Source organism: Pelodiscus sinensis, chromosome 7, assembly GCF_052426305.1.
Source record: "Pelodiscus sinensis isolate ZL-2025 chromosome 7, ASM5242630v1, whole genome shotgun sequence".
In the NCBI taxonomy this organism is placed as follows: domain Eukaryota; kingdom Metazoa; phylum Chordata; order Testudines; family Trionychidae; genus Pelodiscus; species Pelodiscus sinensis.
In genome coordinates this window covers 54,246,853-54,266,273 of record NC_143058.1, presented here as the reverse complement: position 1 = coordinate 54,266,273, position 19,421 = coordinate 54,246,853, and the positions used below count along the sequence as shown (strand labels likewise).

Below are 19,421 nucleotides of genomic sequence, written 5' to 3'. Positions count from 1 at the left end.
TAAAATGTCAGATGTTCAGGTTTTTTATTTGTTCTCCTTTGTGGCACTGAGTGCAAGAGAGTGAATCTTGTCTGGGATGTGTTTGCTTTTGTTCTTTCTTTTTTCTTTTATCATTTTGTCATTTTTTGAAAGTTGTAAAAGTTGTAATAAGTTACAATGTAGCAAAAGAAAAGAGGAAAAATATATTACAGTGGAAAAACAGTCTTGAACTCCATTTCTATAGTGTTTAGTGGAAATAGGTAAAAGACATACAAATTCAAAATGAAAGAAAAAAAGAAAGAAAGAAAGCCCTGATTTGAACCCTACACAATGGAAACAAATGGAAATATATCTGCAGAATTATTTCCCCATTATATGATTAGCTGTGAATTTAATTTTACCGTGTGGGAAAGCAAAGACTTGAAACAGACAGGCTATTATATGGGCTCATTTTAGTTGTTCATATGCATAAACAGGGACACTAGGTGACAAAAGCAAAATATAGTTGACAGGCCAAATCCTCAGCCAGAGTAAACAGGCATAAACAATTTACAACAGTTGAAGTGCAAGCTCTCTAACGCACATGTGTAACATGACCTTATTTATCTTCAGCAAACTCCTCCAAGTACAGTGCCACTGTCTGACAAATCACTTTCTCCTTTACTGTTCTTCAGCCGTTGCCCAAATGGGCCTGGGAAATGTTTTAAACTCTGTTCAACTACCTCATGTTTTTTGCCATCATCATGGTCCTGTAGTGCAGGATCTCCACATTCAGTCACAATCATGTATCAATCAAAACCATCTTGATTTTGCTAGGTCTACCATCTGGAGCTTCAACAGGACTAATGAAACTTCAAAGCAATCTCGCGCTTTAAATACTTGTGTTTCAAAGGTGTTACTGTCTTTGAGACAATGAATACTGTCAACTTCCTAACAGGAGAGGCAGTATATAGTGTCCCCACAAAGTTACTTCCAAAAAAGTATTTAATTAATACCACTTGGTATTGAAATAGGTGGATCTGGTTCTGTATACCCATTTGCCATGCAGACCCTCCTCTATTCACAAAAATCTTAAAGCAATAAATGCGTAGTGTGTGTATGTGTGTGTGTGTGTATATATATACACATTTGAAAGATGCATGTATGTGTGTCTGTGCATGCATCTGTCTGTTTATGTGACTGTCTGTCTGTTCAACAACTCCTAAATGGTAAGGTCCACCAAATTCCATATGTAATTGCCTCTTATAACTTAAACCAAGGTAAGGGTTTGGTTGTGCCAGGAAAATGGGATGTGCCTAGAATGGGATTGCTTCTCATAAAACAGCACAGAAAGGAGCCAGAATCATCAGGCAGGTGAAAGGAGCTGCTGAACACTGCCCCAGTCCTCAGTCTCCCACCCCCCAGGCACCAATTAGGGTGAGGGGGCTGAAGCTCTCCTGCCTGATATGTATGTGGACATTGCTGGCTGTTGCCCTACATCAGGGAACCAGGGAAAGTATCCAGTTTGTTGCATTCCTCACTCTGGCTAAGGAATGCCGGGGATGAATGAACCTAGACCTGCCCCTGGGGGAACATGCACCCCTTCCCCAGTTGTTCCCACTGGAACTGCAGCAGCCATGGAGATGTGCTTTTCATTTGACCCCCCAAGCTGCTGCAGTGGGACAAGGCTGGGATAGACCTCTCTTCTCAGGCCAACCTGTTTACTGAACCCCTCATCCCTGCCCCCTCCTTAGCAATGATTTAATAAATAAATACAAACATTAATTGAATTATGGACTCAAGTAATAACAGATAAATTTTCTCATAAACTGTAAATGTTATAATATAAACATGTGTTATAGTATATATAAACTATGCATTTATGAAGTGTGTATGTGTGTGTAAAATTGCACAAATTTTGTTCAACACTAGCACCAACCTACCAGTTACAGTTGTCTTCTTAATAAAATAAAACTGCTTTAAGCATCTTGCACATCCCACAGTGCTTTATAAATAGCTCTGCACTACACATGCATGCATATCTGACACATCACTGAATAACAAGCCACTATACTGAGACAGACTGTACTGACCTTGACTGCAGAATTAGACCTAGGAACACAGTCTGGCGGTTAAAGACCAGGCCTGAGCACAGCAATCCTTGACTCTGCCACAGATTTTCTTTCTTTAAACCTCTGTAAAAAGTGTGACATGTTCTTGTTATTCAATACATTCTAAAGGAGCTTAATATTTCAGCTAGATCTCAGGACCCTTGCATGGGAAACCCCTTCTCTGGTGTCACTAGGGTCTCACCCTACCAAGCCTGTAGCCTTGGACATAATCAGAGAAATAATCAGAAAATCCAGACACCAGAGGCAGCAGCAGCCAATGTAAGGATTGCTACACTGGTGGGGTGGGTATATATGGACCCCAACCAAAATTGTGCAGAACGGCTCCCATGTAATTGGGGGCACCATGAGCCGGCCAGAGATTCCAGACAGTTGGACCAAGCAAGGATCTTTTCTGCCTTTGGCTATTCCAAATAAAACTGTAGAAAGTTCTTACTTTCTTGGCTCTGTGCACCAACCCTCCCCTGTCCCTGTCCCTCTCCTCTTCCTAGTCTTTTTACCTCAGTTTCATCCACACCTCTCCCTCCTTACCTTCTTCTCACCAGACCTGTCTTCTTCACCTTGGCTACGTCTACACTGGCCCCTTTTCCGAAAGGGGCATGTTAATTTCACAGGTCGTAATAGGGAAATCCGCGGGGGATTTAAATATCCCCCGCGGCATTTAAATAAAAATGTCCGCCGCTTTTTTCCGGCTTTTAGAAAAGCCGGAAAAGAGCGTCTACACTGGCCCCGATCCTCCGGAAAAAAGCCCTTTTCCGGAGGATCTCTTATTCCTACTTCGAAGTAGGAATAAGAGATCCTCCGGAAAAGGGCTTTTTTCCGGAGGATCGGGGCCAGTGTAGACGCTCTTTTCCGGCTTTTCTAAAAGCCGGAAAAAAGCGGCGGACATTTTTATTTAAATGCCGCGGGGGATATTTAAATCCCCCGCGGATTTCCCTATTACGACCTGTGAAATTAACATGCCCCTTTCGGAAAAGGGGCCAGTGTAGACGTAGCCCTTCTTTCTCTTCTATTTTCTTTCTATATAGTCGATCCCCTCCAAAGTAACCTCCACCCATCCCACCCAATTAAATTATGCCATATGTGGCCATCACATTTTTCCCTCTGTGTGTTCTACTCCTTCCCTCACCCTGTATCTCTCTGGGCTATTTAGAGTGTAAACTCTTCCAGGCACGATATCATTCTGCTTAGTTTAATGGAACCTCCCTCTTGGTTGGTCCTTAAGTACTGTCAGCAATGTAATCAAAATTAGGCCATTTAAACTCTTTGGCTTAATCTTTTTAACTGCAATTTCAATTGAGCACCATCCTCCCATTAAATTGCACTACCAATGCTAGTCATGTTCTTACATATCCACACTAAATTCAGTCCAAGTATAAGTGGGCATGTCTTTACTAAAAACAAAATATGACTGAATTTGGCGCTCTGTATTACATTTGAACCCATTAACTTCTTGATAATTACTTCAGTAGGGTTTTTTATTATTTAAAAGTTCAATAAATGTAATAGTAAAAAAAGAAATTAACTGTAAAATTAATAGAAGGAAAGAGAAATATATGCAAGGAAGCACAAGCAGCAAGAACTGAGAGAAAATGCAATTTCACTTGGGCCATCAGAAATTTCCCAACTACATTATGGCTTTTAGTAAGAAACAGATTTCAGCAGCTTTGCACTTGCTTGTGTCCATGTACTTCACTATGTTTTTTTCTCTCTCTCACTGATGGTGATAAGTGTATGAATTCTTAATAGTAGCTATTTCTTAATGTTAATTGGTCTATGTGTCCTTCATTTTTCATTAATCTGGCCCCTTGAAACACATTAACAGTGCTCTTCAAAGAAAATGGTGCAACATGAAATACTCAAATAAAATATTTAGTAAAAGCAAGTATTATCAACCATCTTTACAGAATAGTCCTAAGGAACAGCTGTCTGCTGAGGATTCCCTAATTCTTCGAAGGAGCAGAAGGGGCAAGAAGCCCAAGTCTAATAGGGAGGCACAATTCCTCTTGGCAGACAGAGTTGTGAGCTCTAGGACTTGAGATCAGAACCATGGCCTGTCCTACACAATGAACTTTGTAGATTTTCATGGAATTTTCCATTTCCCCTATAATCCTGCCAAAGTCACCATCCTGTTTACTAGAGGAGAGGATCAGGCCCCATGTTACAATAATGACCTATCAAAGATGAGTAATTGTAAATAAATGTTTGTTTTTACATTCAGCTCATGTGTATTTAGTTGAGAGAGAGGAATGTTTGATAATTGCATTACTACACTTCCTCATTGAAGTCACTTTCTGATAAACAGCTGAAGTATTTTTTTTTTAATAAATAAATATGACATCTTGAATAATTTGGGCCTCTTGGCACAGTGTTATCTTGGCACAACAATATGTATTATTAGTTCTCATCAAAATAACAGAACAGAATCAAATGAAAAATGTCATTAGTTTATTGCTCTGTTTTGATATAATAATTTCTGAAGGAAACAAAAACTATGTAGAGTACACTCAATTGTCAGTTATCTCATTAAAAATACCTTGAACCTCTTCTGAGTTTTTCACCAACAGAAGTTGGTCTAATAAAAGATATTACCTCACCCATCTTGTCTTCCCGAGGTTTGAAGAAAATTCAGTTTTCGTCTTTTTAATATTGCTTTGCACTTTTTTATTTGAGCTGAAAGAATAAAGTATTTAAAATAAGAACAGGAGGGGAGAAGTAGTCCTGCTGTATTTAAAGCCTGACTTTAAGGGGAAGATATCTATAAATAGCTTTAAATTGGCCTCTCCCCTGAATTTTCAGTACTTCTGCATTTGCCTGAGGCCAAATGAACGAGGGCCCAAAAACTTTTTAAAACTTAAAAAAGGTCATTTTTTTTAATGGATTAGGGTTCGGGTTTCCTAATTTAGGAATTGTCTACACAACAAAGTTGCTCTAGTTCAAATTAGAGTGATTTATGAATCCACTTAATCAGTTTAAAAATGCCTTATTTCAATTTAGCTTAAATCAAATTCTGAATCAATTTAAGATAATCTAAAATAAACATCGTTTAAAGCAAAATTATGGTCCCATTTAAACTGCTTCAGTTTTATTCTGTAGATAAGCTCTACAAAGTTAATGTATTTTTTGCATTCATCACTGACTGCAAATTGTTGGCTAACTATAACTTCTATAATGATATGAGTATTTAACTGTCTCATTACATTCCACAGCTATTGTACAAGCTGTAGCTATATGAAAAGTATGAAAGATCCCAGAATGAAAGGAAAGGAAAGAAAAGGTAAGACATGGAATATTTATGGAAAAAGAAATACTATTACACAAATGAAATATAGCAAATGACTAACATTAACAGTATACTATATACACCACTAATATGTACCCACACTAGGAGATTTTATTTTAAAAAAATCTTCATTGGTGCCAGTGTAGCATTGGGAGGCAGAACTAAACCTGTGATCTTTGTAGCTAAGTGCTTGAGACTCTATGGGTGTATCTAGACTACAGGTTTTTTTTTTTTTTAAAGTAGCCTTTTTTAAAAAAAAACTTCCCCTGCATCTAGACTGCTGCCACATTCTTTCGAAAGTAAATTGAAAGAACGCAACAGTTTTTTCGACCGCGGAAAACCTCGTTTTACAAGGAATAACGCCTTTTTTCAAAAGTGCTCTTTCAAAAAAAGGTGTTATGTAATGAAAACTGTATTTTTTTGGAAGAGAGCATCCAGACTGCCTGGGTGCTATCTTTCAAAAAAGCAGCTTGATTTTTCGAAAGTACTGGTTGTAGTCTAGATGCTCTTTTTCGAAAGAGGCTTGCAGTGTAGACATAGCCTAAAGCTTGAGCTAAAAGCCAGCTGAAAGTTCACAAACTTTAAAGGTTATGGCCCACCTGGCCCAATGCAAACCTTTCTGTGGACCACCAGTTACTAATGGAAACACAAAGTTAATTACATAATTTCACCCAAACCATTTTGCTAGTGCTGCAGCTCGGGAGAATGGTTTTATTTAAATTATTAAACAGATTAAGCATTTTAATTTTCTCGTGTTAGTTAATCAAACTTCATATTAAATAAAGTGAAATATTAATTTATGTGCAACACAAAAGGTTCCCATGTTTTCTTTATTCATGGCAGGGGTGAGCAAACTTTTTTGGGTCAGAGACCACTGACCCACAGAAAAATCAGCTGGGGACCACACGAGTGAGAAGCAAATAAACCCCCCCAAACCTCACTGCTGTGGCTCCCAACCAAGACACCTAATTCCCTTCATGCTCAAGTTCTAATGGGGAAGAGAGAGGGACAGGAAGGACTGAAGTTCTGGGCTTTCCACAGGCCAGATTAACTATTCTGGAGTTTTGGGGTTAGTGGATTTTGTGGACCCCCTTGGGCTCTGGGATGAGGCCAAAATGAAGGGTTCAGTGTATGGGAGAGGGCTGCCAGTGAGTGGGATGAGGGTACAGGATCTTGGCAGGAGCTATGGTTCAGTAGCAGGCTGGGAGTGGGGTGTCTGGCCAAGGGGGAGGGTGAATTAACAAGGTGGGGGAAGGATGTCTAGCCGGGGGGAGGGTGTAGGAGCAGCAGGGAAAGCCTCCAGGCAGTGTGTCTGCATGCTGCTGTTCCCCTAGCCAGGGGAGAGGGAGGGAAACAGCAGCACATGGAGCCACTTCTTCCCTGTGAGCTGAATCGCACAGCGAGGCTCAGTAATTTCTCCCTCCCCCCAGCAGGAAGCCAGCACTGGTGCTCCAACCTCGCAGGAGTCGGGGGGAGGCTGGAGCACCAGCACAGGCTCCCAGCTGTGTGGGGAAGAAGCGGGGATTGAGCTCAAGCCACAGACCACCTACAAGGCATCCATTGACCCTACTTTGAGAACCACTGCTCTAGAGCATGGATGATTAGTGTAGCTGGGGCTGGAGGAGGCAGACTCCCAGTCCCACCTATAGCCCTGCCCCCTCTTCTGAGGCCCCATGGGAAGGGGAGGAAGTAGGCCAGCACCCTGAGTGCTCCCCAGACTACCAGGGAGAGAAAGAGATATAGGGCAGCATGCTGAGCGCTCCCTAGCCTCCCCAGAGCACAGGGGAGGGGAAGAGAGGTGAGGTAGCACATGGACACAGCATGTCTCCCTGACTACCAGGGGAGGGGAGGAGGTTGCATGGTTATTGCCAGGAGCACAGGGAGGGCAGGTGCTGAGGGCAGCAACACTCCACCCTGAGAAGGCCTACAGTAGGGAGTGGAGTGTGGGCACGGCTGTGCCTGGTGGTTTGGGAAGCCAAAACCTTCTCCTGCCTAACACACTGGAAGCCTATGCTCTAGAGAAAACCTGTTCCTTGTCTCTGTAAGTGGTCTAAGTGCCACTACGTGGGGCAGAGAACCACACCCAGTAGATGTGTGGGTTATACCAGCACCAGCAACAAGGTTGCAGCATTTGCTAGTATTTGACCACCTTAATTAAGCCTGTCTAAGTCTGATCTGTAGTTGGCCTCTGGGGAGGAAGATTTTACAAAATTCCCTAGTGAAGACTCTCTCTCTCTGGATCCCTCGAAATCACGTAAGATTTCCCCTTGGATGCCTATAATTGATGAGTACGTAAATGAGAAATTAAGTCAATTCTGGCAAGAAACACTCTCTGGCAATGGCTGCATATGAGATCTCCATCTCCAGAGGTGCCGATGCCAGTGACACCAATACGGGCCTAGGTACGCTCCTTACATCAAGCTCTCTGATCTTCTTCATGGAGACATTGCTTGACCTCAAAGTATTGGGCACTGTTCTTGATGGTGTTCCTCCACGTTACCAAATCCTTCACCTGCCTCTCCTAGATGTCAACGTCAATGCCACACTTTACCAAGGTGTTCTTAAGCACATCTCTGTAACACTTCCTCTGCCCACCATGAGATCTTGTCCTAGTTCTCAGCTGAACATAGAAAATCTATTTAGTCAGGCATGTGTCAGGTATCATGACCATATGACCAGACTATCATAGCTTCCTGTGGGCAATTATTGCCTCAATGCTGTGAGAATCAGCCTCCTCAAGGACACTAATGTTGATCCATCTGTCCTATCACATGATGCTTAATATTCTCCTCAGGTACCTTTGGTGGAATTTCTCCAGATCTTTAATACGTCGTCTATAGGGAATCCAGGCTTTAGCTTCATATGGCAACATTGGGCTGACTATGGCACTGTAGACGTCAATCTTGGTCTGTGTCTGGATGTCACAGTTATTGAAGACTCATCTCCATAAATGTCCATAAGCTGCACTGGCACTCAAGATTCGATAGTGGATTTCATCACTGATGTCAGCATTGCTGGACAGATAGCTTCTTTGTAGCTTCTTAGACACGGTGGTAGGCATACCCTGGTTCCTGACCTTGGCCAATCAGCTGAACACTGTGTGGGTAGCCAGATTCTTTAGCTGGTGAGGGGAACATCCTTCCCCACCCTTGTGTCAAGTAGCCAACGGCAGATACCTTGTGGAGATGGCAATGAGCTGTGACCTGGACAGCCAACAACTTCGAGTGGATGAGCTGCTGGGTCCTGTGCTTCAAGACACAGCCTCCCAATCATCTTGGACCTCCTCCTTGCGACTGGTTCCAGGCTGTGCCTTGGTCAAGCATCGTGTAGTCACTGACATGCAACTGTATCTCCACATTAAACACAATCACGCACAGGTTCTTTCTTGGAAAAACACCTCTACTTCCTTCTCTTTTCATAACTCATGACTCAAGTCCTTTGGTGATCAGCGAGTGACAATGGGGGCAGGCTTGTGTGGCCAGAAGCCTCTAGTCACAACCTAGCATGGAGGCAGCACCTGCAAGATGGTTGTTGGATACTTGGATGAGACAGAAGTGTGCCAAGGGCCTGCTTTGGGGAACCAGCTAACAGGCTGCTCCGTTTTGTTTATTTAAAGGCTCCACAGCCATGGAGCCTTATGGATCCCATTGGCTCCAATTCACTGTTTCCCACTTCCCACAGCTACTCTGGGCTTGAAATGGAGCCAACAGGAGCTGCGAGGCTCCATGGCTATCGAATCTTTATAAACAAAGTGGAGCAGCCCATTAGCAGCTTTCCCAAAGCAGGCCCATGGCCCACTTTGAGAAACAATGACATACATAATTGTGGGATTTTATCTAGTGAAATTGTTCACATTGTTACGAAACACAGATACTCACTAAACATATTTAATGCCCCTGCCCACAACCTTGATGAATCTTGCTGCTACATTATCACTTCTAGGAGACCTCAAATAAGAAAAGTAATTTTCTGTTTTTTCTTCCTTCCACTCTAAGACTCAAGTTATCAGCACCATGGCTTAAACTCAAGTATCATTTGCATTTTCCTTTTCATATCAAAATGTTAATCAATGGTGGCAAAAATCTTTCTCCTTAAAATAGAGCAGTTACAATGAAACTGGCTAATTTCAGAGAAGTCTTAATTATTTTTTATAAAACCCAAGCCCTATTGATGAAAGAACTGGCATATCCATTTGCCTTGAACCTTCATCAGGACCTTTCAAATGCCAGGTTGACATTAAAAAGATTTTCCACTCCATTGTTTGCTCAGCTGTTCCTGATGTTAATGAAGACCCATCAATTGAAGCCAGTGGAAGAACTGGCTCAATGGCAACAAAATATATTTGAAAGATGAAGAAATGCAATTCTATAGTCCTGCAAATCCATGTATATCCACAGGAATCCACATCTGCAGATGTGGATGAGGATAGTCATGGCTCATTTTTGCAGATACAGATGTAGATACAAAATGTGTATCTAGAAATCTGCAAATTTGCAGATAGTCACTTTATATCTGTGGATATGCACATCAGTGGATGTGGATGCAGATATCTGTGGATGATTTTTGAAAATTCAAATACCAATTTTGTATCCACACAGGGATGTACTAATATAATCACATAATTTGGTACATAGGATATGATATGAACATGATATCCAACAGTTTACGGAAAATATTACTGCTGAAGAGATAGCATGAAAGCAAACCACTCCATGTCTAATTTGCAAATCTTGTCCATAACAGTTTTCAGGAGCCTGATTGCTTTTCTTTCTTAAAGTTTAGTCCACTCTAACATTTACTTTAGATGGTAACTATGAACTGGCAGGAGGCTTCATTTCCTGTTTCATCGTGAGCTGTGTATTGAACTTGATGAATTCGATGCTGGAACTGAGAGCCATTGGAGACTGAAGCTATTGAAGTAGAAATCCGTCTGTTGTCACTAATTTCACATTGTGCCAAGCTGACCTGATCAGTCTTAGTGGTTATGGTGATGTCCCATTAGCAATCTGTTGGATTGGAGAAATCATATCTGTAGGGTTCAAGAAAAACAATTAAAATATAATAAGCTGCCAGTTACTGTGGCAAAGCAAAAGGCTTGAATAATGTATAATTGCTTGTAGTAAATTGAAATCTATTTAGCAATAAAGACTATTTAAGAAGCGAGAAAACTTAAGCTAATGAATGATGTTACTAAGACAGCATTTGTTGCACAACTAACTTTTGGAGACATTTCAGATCTAACTAGATTTATAAGCTGTTTTTGTTATAAATGGGGTGGCAAAAGTGCAAACTGATTCTTCTCATACAAATGGGACAGTTCCCTTTATATGAAACAGTCCAATATTTATCCTGCATTGTTCACTGAGTTACAGGACATATAACAAAGACTTGTACTGAGAGTCTTCTAGATTTACTGCAGGTTTTTTGAATCACTTAAAAATCAAAAACTGTTGTGTGCATGCTCAAACCTTCATGGACATGAAATAATTCCTTGTCTAAGGTTGGGGTTTTTCTAACCTTCAAAGAGAGGAACAATCACCTTTCTTTACTTCTTTAGTTTATCAGCCAAAAAGACATGCTGTAACATAGTGTTGGAGACTCAGAGCGTAGGACAAGCAGAAGAAGGGGAGGAATTTGTGTCTGAAAATCTTAAAAACCCACAAACAACAATGAATATCATCATCAATAATAATAATTTGGTAATGTTGCCTGATCTTAGATTACTTACAAATTCCCAGTTACCATCTTCAGGGTTGACAGGTCCTTTGCTTCAGGATAATGTCCAGTATTTAATTATTCTATGATTAAGAACCCTAATGTGCAATACTCACATTAGAGGAACTCTTGTACATTTACAAATGCATTTTATTAATACATTAACACAATCATTACACCCCAATTGCATGAGAAAAATAGGAATGTACATCTATATTTCCATACCATATACTCACACCATTGCTTCTAAAACAACCTGAGGTATTAGCCATAATCTTCCTCGTCACCTGCACCTTTCACATCATCATTAGTGGCCATAATTTTAGCACCTCCCAAGGACTACATCTCCTTCTCTTACGACCCCTAGGCTGGGATATAATTTTTATACAATGTCACGTTGACATTATGTTTGAGATGTTTCCTTTCCTCCTTATTTATATTTCTTCACATCACAAATGGTAAACTATCATTTTCCTATAGGCCAGTATATCATTGATCTCAATTTATCATATATATTAATTCATTACTATGGGCCTTTTGTGGTTGTCTATCCCATTTGTTATTTCTATCCTACCTAGTTATTCAGTCTGGTCTTAACTGGTCATTTCAGGTTTTGACAAGTAATGATATACCTGCTAAGCTTGAGGGCATTCTTGGAAGCCCCTATGATATTGAGGGTTGCTTTATCTAGGTGAAAGTTCCCAAATATATGAGCATTGACTTTGCTATCTGGGTATGCTGGCTTTGCCTTAGCTCAACATACAGGATATGGCCTGTAAGTCTCTTGTGTTACAGCCAACCTGCCAATCTACTGTAACTTAATAAACATAAAATCAAAACCATAAGAAATAATAAATCTGTATATCTATAGGCAAGTAAAAAGGTCAGTCCTATAGGTTACAGTAAATTACCAAACTGAAATTAAAAGATATAAGCTTTATGTAAATTTTAGAGGACCCACTGATGGGTTCATAGCAGTTTAACAAAACAGAATTTAAAAACAAACTTTCCAGTGCATAACTGTATGTGTAGTTAAGTAATAAAGTTAAAACTTTGGGCTAATGCGGTAAATAAAGATACAATGAAGAAGCAGGCCTATACACTGTATGAAGAAAGGAAGGAATATTTTTCTTCCCCAAAAAATATTGAAAATAATTTAATGTACATAAGCCTCTATTATCAGTGTTATTAGGGTTCAAATTCTATAATTTGCCTGGATCCCCAGGAACGGTCTTTGGGATTATTTTGGGTTGCAGCTTGGAATTTATGAGTCAGGAGACTCCAACTGGCTTCAAAAGGGGGTTATTGTATATAACTAAATCCTGTGCAACTTTTGAGAAACTTAAAGCAACATTCTATTACCTCAGTTACTGCTTTACAACCCCATAAACCCCAGGTTGCATAGGCATTGTTGAAGGTTGTGATTGGCCCAATGTCTCTCAAGTTTTATAGCTATATTTAGAACACTAAGGGTACATGTAGACTACAGGCTTTTGTGGACAGAGGCTTTGTCAACAGATATTGTTGACAAAGCTTCTGTCGACAAAGAATGTGTAGACTATAACTAGTTCCGTCGACAAAGCAAGCCACTTTGTTGACATGAGAGTGTAGACACAAAGGACAGTGTAGATGCAATAACACCTTCTGTCGACAAAACTCTGTCAACAAAAGGCGTTATTCCTCACAGAATGAGGTTTACCACCATTGACAAAACTGCCGAATTCTCTCAACATTATGTCAACAGAACTTGGAGGTAGTGTAGACGCAGGTATAGTTTTGTCTACAAAAGTCCACTTTTGTCGACAAAACCCTGTAGTCTAGACACACCTTAAGACTAGACACTATGGCTATGTCAACACTGCAAGGTTTTTGCACAAAAACAACGGTTTTTGCGCAAAAACCCATGAAGTGTCCACACTTCGAATGCATTTTTGCGCAAGGAAATCAAGAGTAAAACAGCAGAACAGAAGGCTTTTCTCGCCGCAGGTAAACCTCCTTTTACAAGGCATAATTCCCTTTTGTGCAAGAGTTCTTGCTCAAAAAGGCAAGTATGGACAGTCCAGAGGGGTTTCTTGTGCAAAACAAAAAGCACAGGTGGGGAAAAAAAGCACAGGTGGAAAAAAGCACAGGTGCTCTGATGGCCATCAGAGCTTTCTTGCGCAAGAGTGTTCATGCAGTGTGGACACTCTCTTACACAAAAGCGATGTGCTTTGAAGTGTGGACATGCTCTTGCACAAGAAGATTTTGTGCAAAAACACTTGCATGAAAGGCTTTCTTGCACAAGAAGCATGTAGTTTAGATGTAGCATATAAGAATATCATAATTCCCAGTATAACCAAATTAAACCAAAAAGTTATATTACTAGAATAGTGGGAATAGGCACAGCCTGCTTTTCCTACACAAAAAAATAATTTGCATTTATTCTAAATAAATTTCCAACTGTAATTGTGCCTGGAGGAAAGTTTTCTTTGTATTTTTTTATGCAGCCTATGACATCATCTAGATTCTAAGTCACCTCTATCCCATTTAGATGACTGTAACTATAAATATATATTTTTAAACTGTATGCACAATTTTCTAGTACACAAAAGCAAAAATGTTCAAATCACCCTTATGAAAAACTTACAAGACACCTGTTGCCAGTATCTGAAGAATTTTTTTCTATTTGGCAGCATTTCAGTTTATAAGTATTTTTAAAAACTAATTGTAAATGTGTGCTTGAACAAGGAAAACTTGATTGAGAGCAAATGCTTACTCACTAATGAGCACTTTCTCTTGCTTTTCCCTCTCCCCCCCATCTTTGTAACTTTCTAGGGCAAAAGTTCACAAACAGCAGGACTCTCCCATCTGTTTGCAAGCTGCCTGTCACTTCTTATACTCTGAGCAGCTTCCCTGCCAGTTTATAAACTTTTGGCTACAAAAGTTCTCTTATTCTAAGAAAAAAGATGATGTGCTTTTATGAATAACTGACTTTTTGTAACCCTGATGTAATCCTAACACAAAATCATCATCCCCGCCATAAATGTGATCACGGAGTTTAAGTGAGAAGATTATTATGTCATTACCACTATTTGTTTTTGTTTTGGTAACACTTAGCAGCCACATGTAGATTTTAGGACAATATGGAATTAGATACTATACAAACTCAAAAGCATACATTGTCTCTGCCCCAGAAAGTTTAAAATCTGAAACAAGATGCAATATAGAATATAACAAAAGGATAGATAAATAAAACAGGACAATCAGCTATTCCTGATGGTTATTCGTCCTAGTTCAACTGTAGCTGGTTGATATCTTATAGCCCTCAGGACAGGAGAAGGTCATAAGTAAGCCAGAAGTTGTGGAAGTCACAGAATCCATGAATTCCAGAGAGCTTTGTGACTTCAGCCTGAGCATAGGGAACTGCCCATGGAGACAGCAGTGAAGACCTGCAGAGCTTCAAGCCACTGCAGGCATTGGGAGTACACTACAGCTCCCAACTGCTGCAGTCAGGGGCAGCAGGATGGGAGGAGGGCTTCCACAACTCTGGGCAAGGGTGGTGGTGACCCTGAAGCTCTGACAACCAACCCATGGCAAGAGCCCTTGGAGTTTCAAGCTGGCCTGCAGAAGTCCCATGGTAGGCAGTGGGGGGACATACAGATCCCCAGTTTGTCTCAGATATTTTCAGTAAAGTTATAGACAGGTCCCAGTTTCCATGAATTTTTCCTTACTACTTGTGACCATTTCCTGACTTTTACTAAAAACATCCATGACAAAATGTTAGCTTTAGTCATAAGCAAGGATTTACAGGATGAGAAGAAGCTAAATGGTTCTTATGAATCACTGGAGGGAGATATTCCCTCTGTAGGAGGCAAAATGGAGACATATGTGAGAGAAGCAGACTAATAGCCCTGTAGAGCTGAGATCTTCACCAAACCAAGCGGGGAAACATGGTTAGAGGCAAGGATATAAAAGTAAAATGGGGATGAGTTGTAAACGGTCTTGAAGAGAAGGACAAGAAATTAAAACTTGTGATGGAAAAGTGGGAGTCCAATGAAAGAGACATAAGGGGGGCAGAAAACAATATGGCCAGAGTGATGGACAAGATTTTAGCTGCTATGTTTTGTATAAATTGAGTTGTAATTGGATTGGGAAGCCAGAGAGGGAGACATTAGAGTAATCAAAATATGAAGCAATGAGGGCAAGCTTCTGGCAGTTGATTCTGTGGAACCAGCAGTTATAAATAGTAAGTAGCACTATTACATTAGACAGTGAACAATTTCAACAAAACACCTGTGGAAAACTAACCCTTGAGTGTTCCCTACCTCAGTGTAATCATGTTTGATTACTGAACCTTGTAACAATGAGTATATTTTAGGCCAGGTAGACTATGTTGTGGATTTTTTTTCTGTTATACTCATTGGAAATGTTTCTTGTTTTAATGAAGAAATGATCACATGGTTTATGAACATCAGGATATGAATTACCCCCAAAATAGCTTTCTCCAGTATACAGCATCTGTACAAAAATTGTTTGTTGTTGAAATGATCAGGAAAAATTTTCTTAAAGGCCTTGGGCTGAAGCTTGCACCAATTTACACTCCTTGTAATTCCACTGGCTTGCATGGAGCTTGAGTCTGCACAGAAATCAACCCTACATTCAGAACTGGTTTATTCTTGCACCCCTTGTATTACCACCCAAAATGCCCATCTAATCTTAAATATCTGTGTCAAACACATTGCAACAAATCTAAAAAGCATATGCACATGTATAGAAAAAAGATCCTGTAAAAGCTGTGTGTTATCAAAGGCTACAGATTGAGCCTTTCCAATATCAAGTAGTGTTTTAAGCTCCAAGCTTTGTTATTTCTGAGGGCAGAAACCCATTAACTTCACTTGAGCTTCTCCATGCAGGCACAAAATGCAGGTCTGGTGACTTTCTTCTGCAAGTAATCCCAATGATTTCAGTGGCATTACTTTTGCAGTAATAAAGTTCCATTTGATGTGAGAGTGGTAAAATCTGTCTGTAGACATTCCAACCATTGTATTTTAGACTTTGCTCATCTTTTCAAGTGTTTTAGGTGTTCTTTTCTTAGTATGTAGTTGATCTGAATTTTAATGTGATGTCCCACTTACCAGAGAAAGTTACCATATTGCAGTCAGAACTTTTTTCTAAATTGCTTATGTACTACATATCAATCATACATATTGTAATAATATTGTGCACGTGGCATGTTTGTAAATACCAGAAACTGACCAATGAAAGTTTTAACCACCAGCAATTAGGGAAGAGAGATCACATCTTCATGGGCCAATAAAAAAGCAAAATATCCTTAATTTTAGCTTAATTTCTTAGCAAACAAAGACATTTTTAAAGGAAAACATGACTAGCTTTAAAGCACAAAGCAGTGATTTCTTGCTGCGGTGTTAATAGACCGATACTGCTATTTGTCTGGAGGCACCGAGTGAACCTTTTTTCCCCAAGTTCCTTCAATTTGCTCTGGATTTCTCTCATCAGAAAACACTGAACATTTTACTTCTGAGTTTTTTTCTTACCTTTGGACTGTATATGATATGATGGATCAGTGATTAATAATCAGATGTGATTATTCCCCTTTATTCGGCTCTTGTGAGGCCACATCTGGAGTATTGGGTCCAGTTCTGGGCCCCCCACTACAAAAAGGATGAGGACGCATTGGAGAGGGTCCAGCAGAGGTCAACCAAAATGATTAGGGGGCTGGAACATACGACCTACAAGGAGAGGCTGAGGGAGTTGGGTCTGTTTAGTCTGCAGAAGTGAAGAGTGAGGGGGGATTTGATAGCAGCCTTTAATTTCCTGAAGGGAGGTTCCAAAGGCTGTTCTCAGTAGTGATGGATGGCAGAACAACGAACAATGGTCTCAAGTTGTGGTGGGAGAGGTCCAAGTTGGATATTAGGAAAAACTATTTCACTAGGAGAGTGGTGAAGCACTGGAATGGGTTACCTAGGGAAGTAGTGGAGTCTCCATCCCTAGAGATTTTTAAGTCTCGGCTTGACAAAGCCCTGGCTGGGTTGATTTATTTGGGATTGGTCCTGCCTAGGGCAGGGGGCTGGACTTGATAACCTTCTGAGGTCTCTTCCAGCTCTATCGTTCTATGATTCTATGCATATAAATCTAGTGGGAGCCAGTTGACAGAGAGGCTAATAGGAGCAAACTAAGCTGTAAAAGCACAATGCCAAGGGTACCTTCTGAATTATGATTTTAATAGCACACCTGTAATCTGAAAAATGGACCCCTCAATTCTTATTATCCCTGAGACTCTTTATTTTTCTGAGTCAAACACACTTGGTTTTTCTGTCATTTGAGAAAAAAATAAGCCCATCCAAACCATGCCTATTCCTTTAAAAAAACACTCAAGCCATCTCAGTATTTTGTTAATAGGGAGTAGGAGAGTTCTCTGAAGTTCAGCAACCTACAATGTTCATTGAGGTTCAACACTCTCCTCTTCTGGAACTGTTACTCTATGGAATGAGAGTCTTTTGTCATTATTTCTTATCACCACCTTTCATGGCCTTCTCTCATAACATCTCATAAAAATAACAATCCATATTGCCATATTTTGGTTTTATTCACATGTCACTAAGTAAAATTTTCAAAAGACACCTAAGTAACTCGGGAGCCAAAGTCCCATTTTCAAAAATACTTTAGGAGGCACTTTAGAGCCTTAGGACATGTCTAGACTACAGGGCTCCGTCGACAGAGCTATGTAGATTTGTTTACTCGGCATAGGGAAATGAAGCAGTGATTTAAATAATCGCCACTTCATTTAAATTAAAATGGCTGCCATGCTGTGCTGATCAGCTGTTTGGCGGCACAGCGCTGTAGTCTGGATGCTCCGCAGTCAACATCAAAGGCATTTGTCGACCTCCCCGGTAAACCTCATCCCACGATGTCGACTGCGGAGCATCCAGACTACAGTGCTGTGCCACCAAACAGCTGATCAGCACAACGCAGCAGCCATTTTAATTTAAATAAAGCGGCGATTATTTAAATTGCCGCTTCATTTCCCTTTGCCTACAACCCTAATCTAGATGGCTCCGTCGACAGAGCCATGTAGTCTAGACGTGCCCTTAGTCTCATTGGAAATAGAAAATGTGCACTCCTAAGTGCCAAAGTCACTTCTAAAAATGAGGCGTAGTGCTCTCGGAGCTGCTAGGCGCCTAGCTTGGGATGGGGCTCTCAGGACTTCCAAAGCCCGTGCCATAAAATTGGAAATCTGGAAATCCTTGGACAAGCTTCCAGCATCCATGGCTCTGTTGCAGTCTCTCCATGAAGAATTCCCAAAGCTTTGAGATTCCAGGGCCAGTAGTGCAGGGAACCTACCAATGCCAAGAGATCCAGCTCCAGCTTAGGTTTTGGGGGCTGTAACGCTCTCTGCTATGGAGTGCAGAGACTATCTATCCACAGAGGCCAGGCTCCATCTCAGTGGTGGGCTCATTCATGTTTGCTGGGTGGCCCATGAGACATTTTGTTTACCATTCCCCGTTGCTAAATCAGGGCTGCCAGATCCTGCTGGCATCTGTAGGTTTTTTTTTCCCCACCAGTATTACTACAGTGATATGCATATAAAGTCAGAACATAGGAAGGTGCAGGCTAACTGCACACAATGTTGACTGTGAGAACTAGGCACTCCCTGTACATCCAATCAAAGCATTGCTATGGTTCAATCACCACATACCACCATTCTAGATACGCAAGCTCAGTTAGCAAAACTACCCTATCCCAGGAGACCACCTTGGTTAAGACAATCTTCCAGCCCACTGAGATGAAGGAGAGCCACTCATGCAGCCCACTCACTAGCCTACGTTGCTGTTCTAGTTAGCGTATTGGGGGGTTGGCAGCCTCCCTACCCCAGAGACTCTAGCTCCGCCTCCTCACGTTCTCTTGGAAAATATTCAAGCAGCTTTAGTAAGATGAAGAGAAGGGGAGAGTGATCAGCAATTTTAAGGTCAATGCAAATTTAAAGGTGGTATGGCTGTCCTTGAAATCTAGCCAGGGAAATGTTCCTTAAATGATGACAGTAGTTTCCCTGGGGGTGGATAGTGCGGGAAACTTTCTTTCATGATCCAAGATTTTCAATTTAATTTGTCTTTTGTTTCCTCTTCTATATAGGAGGACAATGGTACTTTTGCCCCCACAGTAAAAGTTTTTGAGAACTATGGAAGGAAATGTTATAAAAATTTCTCTTTATTTTCCTCCATCCGTTCTCTCTCTCTCTTACACACACACACACACACAATACATGCCAACAAAGAAAATCCCTATCAGACACACAATTATACAACATTTCCATTAGTTTCTTGACCCAATTTATCTAA

General features: G+C 40.6%; 1 pseudogene; it reads right to left on the bottom strand.

The window, feature by feature from the left end:
* LOC149524074 (uncharacterized) overlaps positions 1–19,421 on the bottom strand; it is a 79,348-nt pseudogene that overhangs the window by 19,964 nt on the left and 39,963 nt on the right.